We start from the raw sequence: 12,655 nt of genomic DNA, 5'->3' as shown, positions 1-12,655 counted from the left end.
TTCAGGACAACATCGTTCACTTTAATAAACAAAACACTTAACATGACATGACTTACATAACATAATACAAAATAAACAACACGTCAATACGTTGAACCAAACTAGCAACATGTAAAAATGACTAACAAAAGCCCTATTCGGACGGGATTAGTTTTACGTGGGGACGTGGAGTAATGCGATTTTACCTCAGGACGTCTGTATTATTAATTGGCCAATTCGCACGGGACAAGACATCTCAGTAAAACTAGCAGAAATGGGAGGGGTAACTCGCTTTACGCACCACAGTAACCTCCTTGTCGTCATGTGCGTATGACGTTGCTTCCTGTTTCAAGTGCGTCCATGCTTGCAAAACGCGCCAAAAACTACTTTTAAACAGGAAATGACGGAATTTTACCGTCATTTAAAAGTCGCCGTAATCTTTACTGACATTGTCCGTAATGATTACCGAGATGGCACATTCGGACAGGACTAAAATCACAGAGAAGCTCTGGTAATAATTACTTTACCCCCACGTAAAACTAATCCCGTCCGAATAGGGCTTAAGACGGATACAAAACGGCAGGCATACGTAAACCAACACATTAGGGACAATGTGAAACAGGTGACAATACTCATGGGAAAACACATGACTTTAAACGAGCGTAACCGCCAGCCTATACGCCCTCTGGTGGTCTGGCAGGGAATTGTCCCAGTAGTTCATAACAGTTTTAAACCAAGTGTTCCCAGGATATGCTCCAGATCCACTGCAACCCTAACCAGGATAAAGCAACTTCTGAAGATGAGTGGACATATGATGAGAAAGAACATTGTTGAACCATGCTGAAGAACATTCATACTCGGAGGGAAATCAGAATTACCTCCAGGTTACAAAGTATACAATACTGTAAAGTAGACAATACTGTAAGAGCATAGCAGAGAAACACTCAAACGCCACTGCCTGAAGAAACCTGCCACTCCATACGATGAGGCTAATGAGATTCCTCAGCAAGTGACAAACAACAATCAGCCACGGAATAGTAGCCTGTCTGTAAGCTCCTGTCAGGAATAATAACCATCCTGTAAAGTGAGTAACTGCCCCCAGCCCACCCCCACCCACCCCTACCAAGAACAAAGATTGTAAAGATAAACAGATCCAGATAAATCAACCAAGACTCTAAGACAAAGCAGAAAGAAATGTCAGGATCGAGTCCAAGAAAGAATACATGCATATGGAATAGCTTGCTTTATCCAAGGGCAATAAGAACTGACACCTTTCATTAGAAACTCAAGGGAACTTTGAAAGACAACACTAAAAGCCACCTCAAAGATACGGGAAATAAACAAAATGCTTTTCCCTGTAGCAAATAACTTCGGTTTCTCCAATTCTAGTCTAGGAGAATCCAAAGTTATTTGGATCCTTAGGGATACTAAAAGAATGCGCCTCAAACGGTTAGAGCTTGTGGTGTAATAAACAAAGGAAGTGATGTGATGAACCCATGTCCGGAATGTACCATTAAAAGACCGTTGACATGGGCTGAAAAATCCAGGAAAACAAGGATAACTCTAGGGGACTAATAAGGGCAGCAAAATAACAACCCGATGTAGCTTTACTACTTGCCCAGTCCTTTAGGTTCAGGCACTTTATTCAATTCAATTCAATTCAATTCAAGTTTATTTGTATAGCGCTTTTTACAATGGGCTTCGTCTCAAAGCAGCTTTACAGAACATAAACATAGAACAGAAGTTAAACATAAGGAGAAAAAAGAATTAATATAGTAAAAAATTAAGATATATATATAATATATATATATATATATATATATATATATATATATATATATATATATATATATATATATATATATATAGTTCACAGTGTGTATGTACAGTATGTATGTGTGTATGTATGTATTTATTTATTTATTTATTACCAATGAGCAAGTCTGAGGTGACTCAGGCAGCAGTGGCAAGGAAAAACTCCCTTAAATTGGTAAGGAAGAAACCTTGAGAGGAACCGGACTCAAAGGGGAACCCATCCTCATATGGGTGGAGCTGGGGGTGAGATTACAAATATACAGTCAAACAAGTGTTGAATTGGTGTAAAGATCACATGGAGTTCAGATCTCCTCTTGGTATCATAGAGTCCAACTGGAGCTGGTAGATCTGCAGATGTCTCAGGATTTTCATAGAGTCAGCCTCATCTCAGTGGAGGTCCAAAATCTTCATTGCACTTTATGTGTTGTTGAGACTTGCCAAGGGCAACCTTGCTTTTTTGATGTCGTACCAAATCGCAGTTTGATCTAGCTTGATTCAGCAAACCTTTTGTAATGAAGCGAGTCTCTACTTATTCCTACGTATTTACCTTTAGCTCTATGTCACAACTAGTTTATTTTAAGCCACAATAACCTGGACAAAGCTTCTGGTTTAATCACTGCTTCTTGTTCCAACCTTGACCTGGTGGCAGCAAAGCTCCATTTCTACTGTAGTATAAATCTCATTAGGCTGTAATAAGATTCAGAAACCTCCTTGGCATGTCTCTGGGTGAGAAATAAGGGTAAACAAAATGGCATGCGATAATTAAGAATGCAAGAGCAAAAAATGGCAGATTTTACATCAGAGGCAGTTACAGAGTGTTTAAAATGGAAAAAGATAGCAGTGGCAACCAAGTCGGATGGTGTGCTCTTCAAAAATGTCTTAAGGTGGAACATTTTGGATTTTGGTGGAACAGTAGCTGGAGCAGTGGCTGAATTCTTTATAGCTCAGACTGTAGATTCAAGCAGGTGAGAGTCACATCCACATTAAGCCAGATATTTCTGATGCCGTATTTGAAAATGTTTGAGAAGGAACTTTTCCCCCCCCAAAAATTCTTTGGATGTGAAACTAAACTGTTTCTGTTTAGTTTTTTTGTTTTGACATTTGGGGGTCACGGTGCCTCAAACCTTTATGATACTACACTGTGTACTTGTTCACTGAGTTCATTCTAGATCTAAACAGCTACACGGTTTGTATACACGTCATATTACAGATTATAGTATTGTTACAGTATAATAGTGGCTCTTTGACACTGTAGAGAGTTTGACTCCTAACCCTAAGGTTGTGGGTTCGAGTCTCGGGCCGGCAATACCACGACTGAGGTGACCTTGAGCAAGGCACCGAACCCCTCCAACTGATCCCCGGGCGCCGCAGCATACAGTAAATGGCTGCCCACTGCTCTGGGTGTGAGTTCACGGTGTGTGTGTGTGTGTGTTCACTGCTGTGTGTGTGTGTACACTTTGGATGGGTTAAATGCAGAGAACGAATTCTGAGTATGGGTCACCGTACTTAGCTCTATGTCACATCACACGTCACGTCACGTCACGTCACGTCACATGAAAATGCTCCGTAACACTTCAGTATCCTAGTAAATTGCCTCTTTCTGCTGAGGTTTGCGTCTGAGTGCTAAGAGAACTGTCCTGTTCAGTATGTCCATGTTTCTGGTCCAACAACACACCTGAGCCACAAATCAGTGTGATGTTTGACTTCTTGGCTCAGGTTGTGTTTTGTATCTATTTTGCATATTTAAAATGATAACCCCATATAATCAGCACACCAGAGGAGTTTCCTTTTCTCCGTATATATTTTCCCTAACAGGTGCATGCCAGACATTACTTCTGATTTAGCAGCGTTAATGAGATAAGCACATGTCTGGAGTGTCCTATTTTCTATTAAAGTCCCCAGTCAAACAGAATGTGCTCTGAATTTGTTCCATTATGAATTACCCTCATTAGTAATAATGATGCTTGTTTGTTGTGGTGTGACTTGCACTTTTCAGATAGTCAATACAGTCCTGTTGCAAAATATTAGGTCTAAACTAATTAGTATATAATTTGAAATGATTAGAATTTACACATTTTATTAATATAATATTTTGTTTCTAGATTTTTCTTCCAACTTGGTAATTGCCCAATTTCCAACAATAGTTCTTCTTGGGTAGCTACTGCATTTTATTTTTTTTTTCAAAAACATGGCTAAACACTCCCAATTACATGAGCTAACAGACCCTCTGATTAACGGATAGAGATTCGTGTTGTCTCTCTCACCCAGACAGCATGGACAGTTAAGCTCCCTGTGACGCTTGGCCATGGAGAGCAGTGGCATTGTCAAACGGCCAGACTCTTGGTGATGCCTGATACCCTGCAATGTGGCAAATACTTAAGCATATATGATTTCAACTTGTGAAGATGATGCCTTAGCAAGGGTAGAACAAGAAGCAGAAACCTGGAGAAGCCCCAGAATGGGAAAAAGCATTTATATGTATAGAGGAAGCCTCAGCATGGGCAGAAAGAAGCCTTATCTCTTGCAGGGAAGTCCCTGTATGGGCAGTAGCCCCAGAGTGAGCAAAAACCTCAGCTTGGTAAGAATAAGCTACAGCATGGGCAAAAGAAGACAATTTTATCAATAATTTTCACAAGGCTCTCTAATATGGATGTGAATAGCCACTTTTAAGACAGAATTAGCCACAAATTGGGCAGGTACCGCCTCATTGTGGGCAGAATAAACCCCAGATTTGGCGGTAATAGTCTGACTATGAACAAAAGAAGTAACAGAAATTGTCCCATCATATACAACCAAGGAGAGGGGGGCACGCACATTTTCCGCACACCTCCAGGGTTGGGGGTTCGATTCCCGCCTCCGCCTTGTGTGTGTGGAGTTTGCATGTTCTCCCCGTGCCTCGGGGGTTTCCTCCGGGTACTCCGGTTTCCTCCCCCGGTCCAAAGACATGCATGGTAGGTTGATTGGCATCTCTGGATAATTGTCCGTAGTGTGTGAGTGAATGAGAGTGTGTGTGTGCCCTGTGATGGGTTGGCACTCCGTCCAGGGTGTATCCTGCCTCGATGCCCGATGACGCCTGAGATGCCCGTGACCCGAGAAGTTCGGATAAGCTGTAGAAAATGAATGAATGATTGAATGAATGAGTCTTACTATAATCTCAAACAGCCTTGAAGAAGCTCAGATTAAGATACATAATTTAAAGTTTCACCCTTTAGTATAAAACCATAGGTTTGATTTGAGAAACCTAAACCGTAAAGTCTCAAAATGCGCAAAAATCACCCCCTATTCATTACATAGGTTACTACATGGGAGGATTTCTAGTTGTCACACGTGGAAGCATAACGGAGAGTTAAGAAACCACACCGTAGTGCAACATCCCCATGGCGCAGACTAAACAGGGTAAAGAACTGTGCCATTGGTATGATAAGATACGAGTAAGGTGCGTCCTGGGAGACTGGAAACACGACCCACATGCGCGAGCCTGATTGGGTTAAGAGTTTATGACGCACCAGTAGATGGCAATCCAGTCATTTGAGCGGTTTCGCGCGCAGCTGAGCTGTTCTTCTAATTACACCGAGGAGGAAACATGGACTATGTGGAATTCGTGCTACTTTTCTTGATTATCATCGATTTCTGTAAGTTATTTTAATGGTTTAAGAGTTCAGTTGTGGATAGAGAATATGAATCAAATCTGACCGGCACAAAAACAGATTGGGTCTCGTGCGCGCTGCTGAATTCCATCGGTGCGCTAATTAGTGGCTCGAACAGCGCGTTTGTGAGCGCGAGCGCCCGGTTCACGTCTCTCCAGGTGGAAGCGCACGGTTTAAACGTTTTTGCAATTTTTTTGGGTGAACTGACTGAACGACATATCCCATACGTGTGTGTGTGTGTGTGTGTGTGTGTGTGTGTGTGTGTGTGTGTGTGAGTGAGTGAGTGAGTGAGCGGGTGTGTGTGTGTCTGCGAGTGTGCACGCGCGAGTGTCAGAGTGTGTGTGTGTGTGTGTGTGTCAGAGTGTGTTTGTGTGTTTTTGTGTGTGAGTGTCAGAGAGAGTGTTTGTGTGTGTGTGAGTGTCAGAGTGTGTGTGTGTGTGTGTGTGTGAGTGTCAGAGAGAGTGTGTGTGTGAGTGTCAGAGAGAGTGTGTGTGTGAGTGAGTGTGTGTGTGTGTGTGAGTGTGTCAGAGAGAGAGAGTGTGTGTGTGTGTGTGTGTGTGTGTGTGTGTGTGAGAGTGTCAGAGAGAGTGTGTGTGTGAGTGAGTGTGTGTGTGTGTGAGAGAGAGAGTGTGTGTGTGTGTGTGTGTGTGTGTGTGTGTGTGTGTGTGTGTGTGTGAGTGTCAGAGAGAGTGTGTGTGTGAGTGTCAGAGAGAGTGTGTGTGTGAGTGAGTGTGTGTGTGTGTGAGAGAGAGTGTGTCAGAGAGAGAGAGAGAGAGTGTTTGTGTGTGTGTGTGTGTGAGAGAGAGAGTGTGTGAGTGAGTGAGCGGGTGTGTGTGTGTCTGCGAGTGTGCGCGCGCGAGTGTCAGAGAGTGTGTGTGAGAGTGAGTGTGTGTGTGAGAGAGAGTGTGAGTGTGTGTGTGTGTGTGTGTGGTAATCATCGTGACTATGGCTCGTCTCTTTCTCTCTCTGCTGTACTGCTGTCACTATAAAGGTAAGTCATGATACTGAACATTAAAGCAGAACTATGACACTGAGATGAACGAAGAATTTTGTTTTTAATTTAATGTTATTGTGAAACTTTATATAGAAACGATATAGAATGTATAGTTGCATCGCGCGCCGCAGTAAAGTCCTGAATAATAATAATAATAATAATAATAATAATAATAATATCATAACAAAACAAAGTTAAAAGCGAGCGCGTGCGTTTTCTGATTGGCGTGATATGTTGCCATGTAGATGCGCGCGCCCGCGGCACCACGACGCACCTGCGCGTGACTGAGACTTTAAGGATTTAAAAACATAAAAATCAATCCACAAAACTAGACATTTTCACACATTTTATACCAAGTTTTGCCCAAAACATGTTTAAAATACTATTTGTTTTGTTTTGTGTAAAATATAAACAATAAATGGTTCTTAATCATTACTGAAATCTTATTAGCTTTGATGTTAATAACAAATGCTAATTAAACATATATTAAACATAGATATATGTGTTATAATGTTAAAGCTGTTTTCTTCTATTTTGTCTGTGTCTATTGGACCGGTTTGATCTTGGTGGTGTGTGTGTGGTCTGTTTAAACCAATGAGTGTATGACTGACACACACACACACACACACACACACACACACACACACACACACACACACACTGGGTGATAAAAGAGAACGAGACACCTGGTGATAGATGATGACTTATCAGCTTGGATCCTCAGGCAGATGGTGAGAAAGAAAAGGAGTGAGGAAGAGTCAGACAAATAGTGCAAGAGAAAGACAGGGTGTGAAGAACAGACAGACAGTGAGGGAGAAAGACAGGGTGTGAAGAACAGACAGTGAGGGAGAAAGACAGTGTGAGGAACAGACAGTGAGGAAGAAAGACGGTGTGAGGAACAGACAGTGAGGAAGAAAGACGGTGTGAGGAACAGACAGACAGACAGTGAGGGAGAAAGACAGGGTGTGAGGAATGGACGGACACAGCGAGGGAGAAAGACAGGGTGTGAGGAATGGACGGACACAGCGAGGGAGAAAGACAGGGTGTGAGGAATGGACGGACACAGCGAGGGAGAAAGACAGGGTGTGAGGAACGGACAGACAGACGGTGAGGGAGAAAGACAGGGTGTGAGGAACATCCAGACAGACGGTGAGGGAGAAAGACAGGATGTGAGGAACGGACAGACAGACGGTGAGGGAGAAAGACAGGATGTGAGGAACGGACAGACAGACGGTGAGGGAGAAAGACAGGATGTGAGGAACGGACAGACAGACGGTGAGGGAGAAAGACAGGGTGTGAGGAACGGACAGACAGACGGTGAGGGAGAAAGACAGGATGTGAGGAACGGACAGACAGACGGTGAGGGAGAAAGACAGGATGTGAGGAACAGAGAGAGACACACGGAGAGAAACAGGCAAGTAAGTCCATAAGTTAGAAATACAAAAAGAAAGAGTGTGAATAAGTAATAGACAGACAGAGAGACAGATGGTGAGGGAGAAAGACAGTGTGAGGAACAGACAGACAGTGAAGGAATAAAATAACTCAGTGCTAGAAATGGAAACTATTGTCCCTGATCTCTCTCTCTCTGTTTTCTTCTCTCCCTTTCTTCCTGTCTTTTTCTCCCTCTATGTTCCCTTTCTCTCCCTCCTCTGGTCTCCTGCTGTGGGTATGAACATGTTCCCTACTCACTATGTAGTGCACTATTTAGGGTTCAGCCATTTTGTTTGTGTGACTCCTCAGTGGAGAAATGACATTCCTCGGATGGTTTATGTGCCAGAGTGTTTTATTACTCCGAGCACGTGATAAATCTCGTGTACCACAGCTGTACAAACGGCGTCGTTTCTCTCGGCTCCGTGTGCTATCGCCAGGTAGCGGTTGGAAATAGTCACGCTGTAATTAACAATCAGAAATGTAAACAATGAAGTAAGGGCATTAATAGACTGTTTAAAAGCACAAATCTGTTCTCATCTCTCAGATCTCATCTCACATAATCTCATCTCCTCCCAGCTGATACCTCGTTTTATATCTAATCCCATCCAATCTCCTAATTCATCTAATCTCATCTCATCCAGTATCTCATTATCTCATCTTATCTCATCTCTCAAATCTCATCTCACATAATCTCATCTCCTCTCAGCTGATACCTCGTTTTATATCTAATCCCATCCAATCTCCTAGTTCATCTAATCTCATCTCATCCAGTATCTCATTATCTCATTTTATCTCATCTCTCAAATCTCATCTCACATAATCTCATCTCCTCTCAGCTGATACCTCGTTTTATATCTAATCCCATCCAATCTCCTAGTTCATCTAATCTCATCTCATCCAGTATCTCTTTATCTCATCTCATCTCACAATCTCATCTCCTCCCAGCTGATACCTCGTTTTATATCTAATCCCATCCAATCTCCTAGTTCATCTAATCTCATCTCATCCAGTATCTCTTTCTCATCTTATATCTCAAATCTCACCTCTCATCTCAACACGCATCTTATCTCATTTTATATCTAATCATATCATTTTATATCATCCATCTCATTTTATCCAATCCCATAATCTCACCGGTTGAATCTCATTTAATCCAAGCTCTTATCTCATTTGATCGTTATCTCATATCTCACGATATATCTCATATCTTACCTGATATCTCATCTTATCTCATATCTCATCTTATGGAATATCACAGCTCACAGTGTGTCGACTTTGAATCACTATTATTTCATCAGTTCAGAGAAACAGTTCCATTTTTTTGTCCAAACAAAGATCCTAAAAAAAGATCCTTCACCAGCAGGAATCTAAACACGATTTCTCATCCAAAGCCCAGAGCTCACCACCGGCCACCAAAACACCCAGAGACGGCGTTCTCGCCTGCACATATCTCTACTGCCAAAATAAAAAAAAGACAATCCGCTATGTCTCTTAAGCTCTTCTCCTTCAACTTTACGGAGCACAGCGTCCCTGTTTGACCGGTGACCGCTTAATGTACTGCAAAAAAACAAACAAACAAACAACAAAGTGTGAAAATACCACCAGTGTGGTACCATACCATGATGATGATGATGATGATGATGATGATGATGATATCAGCTTAATGGGTTTTCATTTCATTTCCCTAAAAAATAGGAAAGAAAAACTCATCATTTTTTATTTTTATTTATTTATTTATTTTTGCCAGGATAATATACCTGTTATCAGAAACGCACAGATGCACGCGGTAATATTTCCTGCTTGCTTAATTAATTTAATAGCACTTCTGCAACTTACTGGACTTCAGGTCCAAACATAAATCTTTAGAAATGGAGGGAGGTGTAATCTAATCAATCTCTGGGAACTACAGAGACGCCAAAGCCTTTAATTACGAGAGAGGAAGTTAATGTAGGCTAAAACTGGGCTCTCGCGTTTCCGACGTTCGTGCAACATGACGTGTGGGGAAAAAAAAGTGTAATAATGAACAATAAATAAGTGCGATGGTTTATATATCGGCATAGGATTGTCATTGATTAAATGCCCTCTCGAACCCCTCCTTCAGAGGTGACTCTTGCTCTACAGTAGAAGCAAACATGAATCAAATCTCTTTGAATTGATTCATGAATCGAATGCAGTACGCACCGAATGGAAGCCTTTATTATTATTGCCACACATTACATTATTGCACCCCTGGACCAGGGAGGGTTAAGTGCCTTGCTCAAGGTCCAACAGTGGCAGCTTGGGGGTACTGCGGCTCGAACGCAGACCTTCTGATCAACAACCCAGAGCATTAACCATTTACGCCGCCACTGCCCCGTTACCTGACTAAACTTCGGACAGTGACGGTAACGTCATCACGTGCGTCATCGAACCCACCGCTCAGGATTATTAACAGCACGGCCACCAGTGATTTATTCCTTACCTTTAACACACAGAGTAAGCATGAGGTTCCGGTCATGATGAGATGACAGCAGGTAACGCTGCATCGTTAAATACGGTGTACGATAGTCTGAAGAAAAAACTGAAGCAATTTTTTTTAGTAAATAGTTACCCATTAAGTTACTCTAAGTTTTTTCACTGTCAACTGATTCAAATCTTTGGAGCCGCAGAGAGGAAATGAGAAATCAGTCACAGAGCTAACATTTCATTCTCTTTCCCTACACACACACACACACACACACACACACACACACACACACACACACACACACACACAGAGCTCTCTTTTTCTGTCAGTCACACTCATTAGGTATCATCAGGCAGGTTTGATTTGTAAATTAGAGACTAGCGAAGCTTTATATCAGAACATCAACAATAGGAGCTCTGTTTTCGCTCCAGCTCAGGCGTCATCACTTAGAAAAATGAGATACAACGGAAGGCTTATTAAAGGCTGTGTTGTGAAAATTGATTCTTGCTTTTCTTTTCTTTGCTTTTTTTTTCTTTTTTTTGACTATAAGGAGTTTGTGCAGCACCGAGAACAGATCCGTAGTGACCCAAAACAGACGTTTCTATGATTAAAAAAACAATTGTGATGCACGATATACGTTTGAAGGACTTTGTGTGATTGGCCACATGATAACGCATTTCTTTTCTAACTTGTAGCACAGTGTATGTGGTTTAGCACTGATTTGAATATAAAGTAACAAGATTAAATCTATAGAAAGAATATAAAGTACTAAGTGATTCAGAGATTCTGCAGTCAGTAGTGAATCGAATGTACTGTAGTAGGTAGTGAATCAAGTGGAGGTGCTTCTGAATCGAACTGAGGTGATTCTGAATCGAATTTAGTAGGTACTGAATCAAATGTGCTAGGTACTGAATCGAATGGAGGTAGTACTGAATGAAATGGATGTGATACTGAATTGAATGTGCTAGGTACTGAATAGAATCGAGGTGATCCTGAATCGAATTTAGTAGGTATTGAATCAAATGTGCTAGGTACTGAATCGAATTGGGGTGATCCTGAATCGAAATTAGTAGGTACTGAATCAATTGTGCTAGGTACTGAATCCAATGGAGGTAGTACTGAATCAAAAGGATGTGATACTGAATTGAATGTGCTAGGTACTGAATCAAATGGAGGTAGTACTTAATCAAATGGATATGATACTGAATTGAATGTGCTAGGTACTGAATCGAATGGAGGTAGTACTTAATCAAAAGGATGTGATACTGAATTGAATGTGCTAGGTACTGAATCGAATGGAGGTAGTACTGAATCAAATGGATGTGATACTGAATTGAATGTGTTAGGTACTGAATCGAATGGAGGTAGTACTGAATGAAATGGATGTGATACTGAATTGAATGTGTTAGGTACTGAATCGAATAGAGTAGGTATTGAATAGAAGGTAGTTTGTACTGAATTGATTGTATTTTGTACTGAATCAAATGTTGTTGGAAGTTTTTGAGAAAAAGCACACTGGTCAGCACAGGCAAGAGTAAAAAGGTTCACACAATAAAAAACACCAAACCAAAGAAAAGAAAACATTGTTAATCGTCTACATTACAACTCTTGACCATGGCCTGACAAGATGACCTTCCCCGAGACTGCCTAAGCTGATTCTTAGCCTTGAGTCTTGCCATCAGGTCATTCTGACCGCTCTGATATTTTAGTAAACTTTTAGTCACGTACACAAAAGGTCAGAACTTCACAAACAACTTCTCCATGTAAACATTTCCATCACAATAGGCACTGAATCGAATAGAGCAGTGACTGAATTGACTGTAGTAGGCACAGAATCGAATGCTGTGTGTACTGAATCAAATGCATTAGTTACCGAATCAAATGCTGTGTGTACTGAATCAAATGCGTTAGTTACAGAATCGAATGCTGTGTGTACTGAATCAAATGCGTTAGTTACAGAATCAAATGCTGTGTGTACTGAATCAAATGCGTTAGTTACAGAATCGAATGCTGTGTGTACTGAATCAAATGCATTAGTTACAGAATCGAATGCTGTGTGTACTGAATCAAATGCGTTAGTTACAGAATCGAATGCTGTGTGTACTGAATCAAATGTGTTAGTTACAGAATCAAATGCATTAGTTACAGAATCGAATGCTGTGTGTACTGAATCAAATGCGTTAGTTACAGAATCAAATGCTGTGTACTGAATCAAATGCGTTAGTTACAGAATCGAATGCTGTGTGTACTGAATCAAATGCGTTAGTTACAGAATTGAATGCTGTGTGTACTGAATCAAATGCTGTGTGTACTGAATCAAATGCATTATTTACAGAATTGAAT

The 12,655-nt window shown here is 41.3% G+C and overlaps 1 protein-coding gene and 1 pseudogene across 1 annotated transcript in view; one reads left to right on the top strand and one right to left on the bottom strand.

Moving 5' to 3' along the window:
* Positions 1-4,308: 4,308 nt before the first annotated feature.
* Positions 4,309-12,638, bottom strand: LOC125145972 (annotated as a pseudogene).
* Positions 5,308-12,655, top strand: part of chrm3a (cholinergic receptor, muscarinic 3a) — a 133,954-nt gene continuing 126,606 nt past the window's right edge. Inside the window, exon 1 of the mRNA XM_047821966.1 lies at positions 5,308-5,426. The gene's annotated coding sequence lies outside the window, so the exon portion shown is untranslated. The remainder of the gene's footprint in view (positions 5,427-12,655) is intronic.

Source organism: Tachysurus fulvidraco, chromosome 12 (assembly GCF_022655615.1).
Source record: "Tachysurus fulvidraco isolate hzauxx_2018 chromosome 12, HZAU_PFXX_2.0, whole genome shotgun sequence".
Classification (NCBI taxonomy): domain Eukaryota; kingdom Metazoa; phylum Chordata; class Actinopteri; order Siluriformes; family Bagridae; genus Tachysurus; species Tachysurus fulvidraco.
The sequence above is the reverse complement of the archived record's forward strand: the minus strand, read 5'-3'. Positions and strand labels throughout refer to the sequence as shown.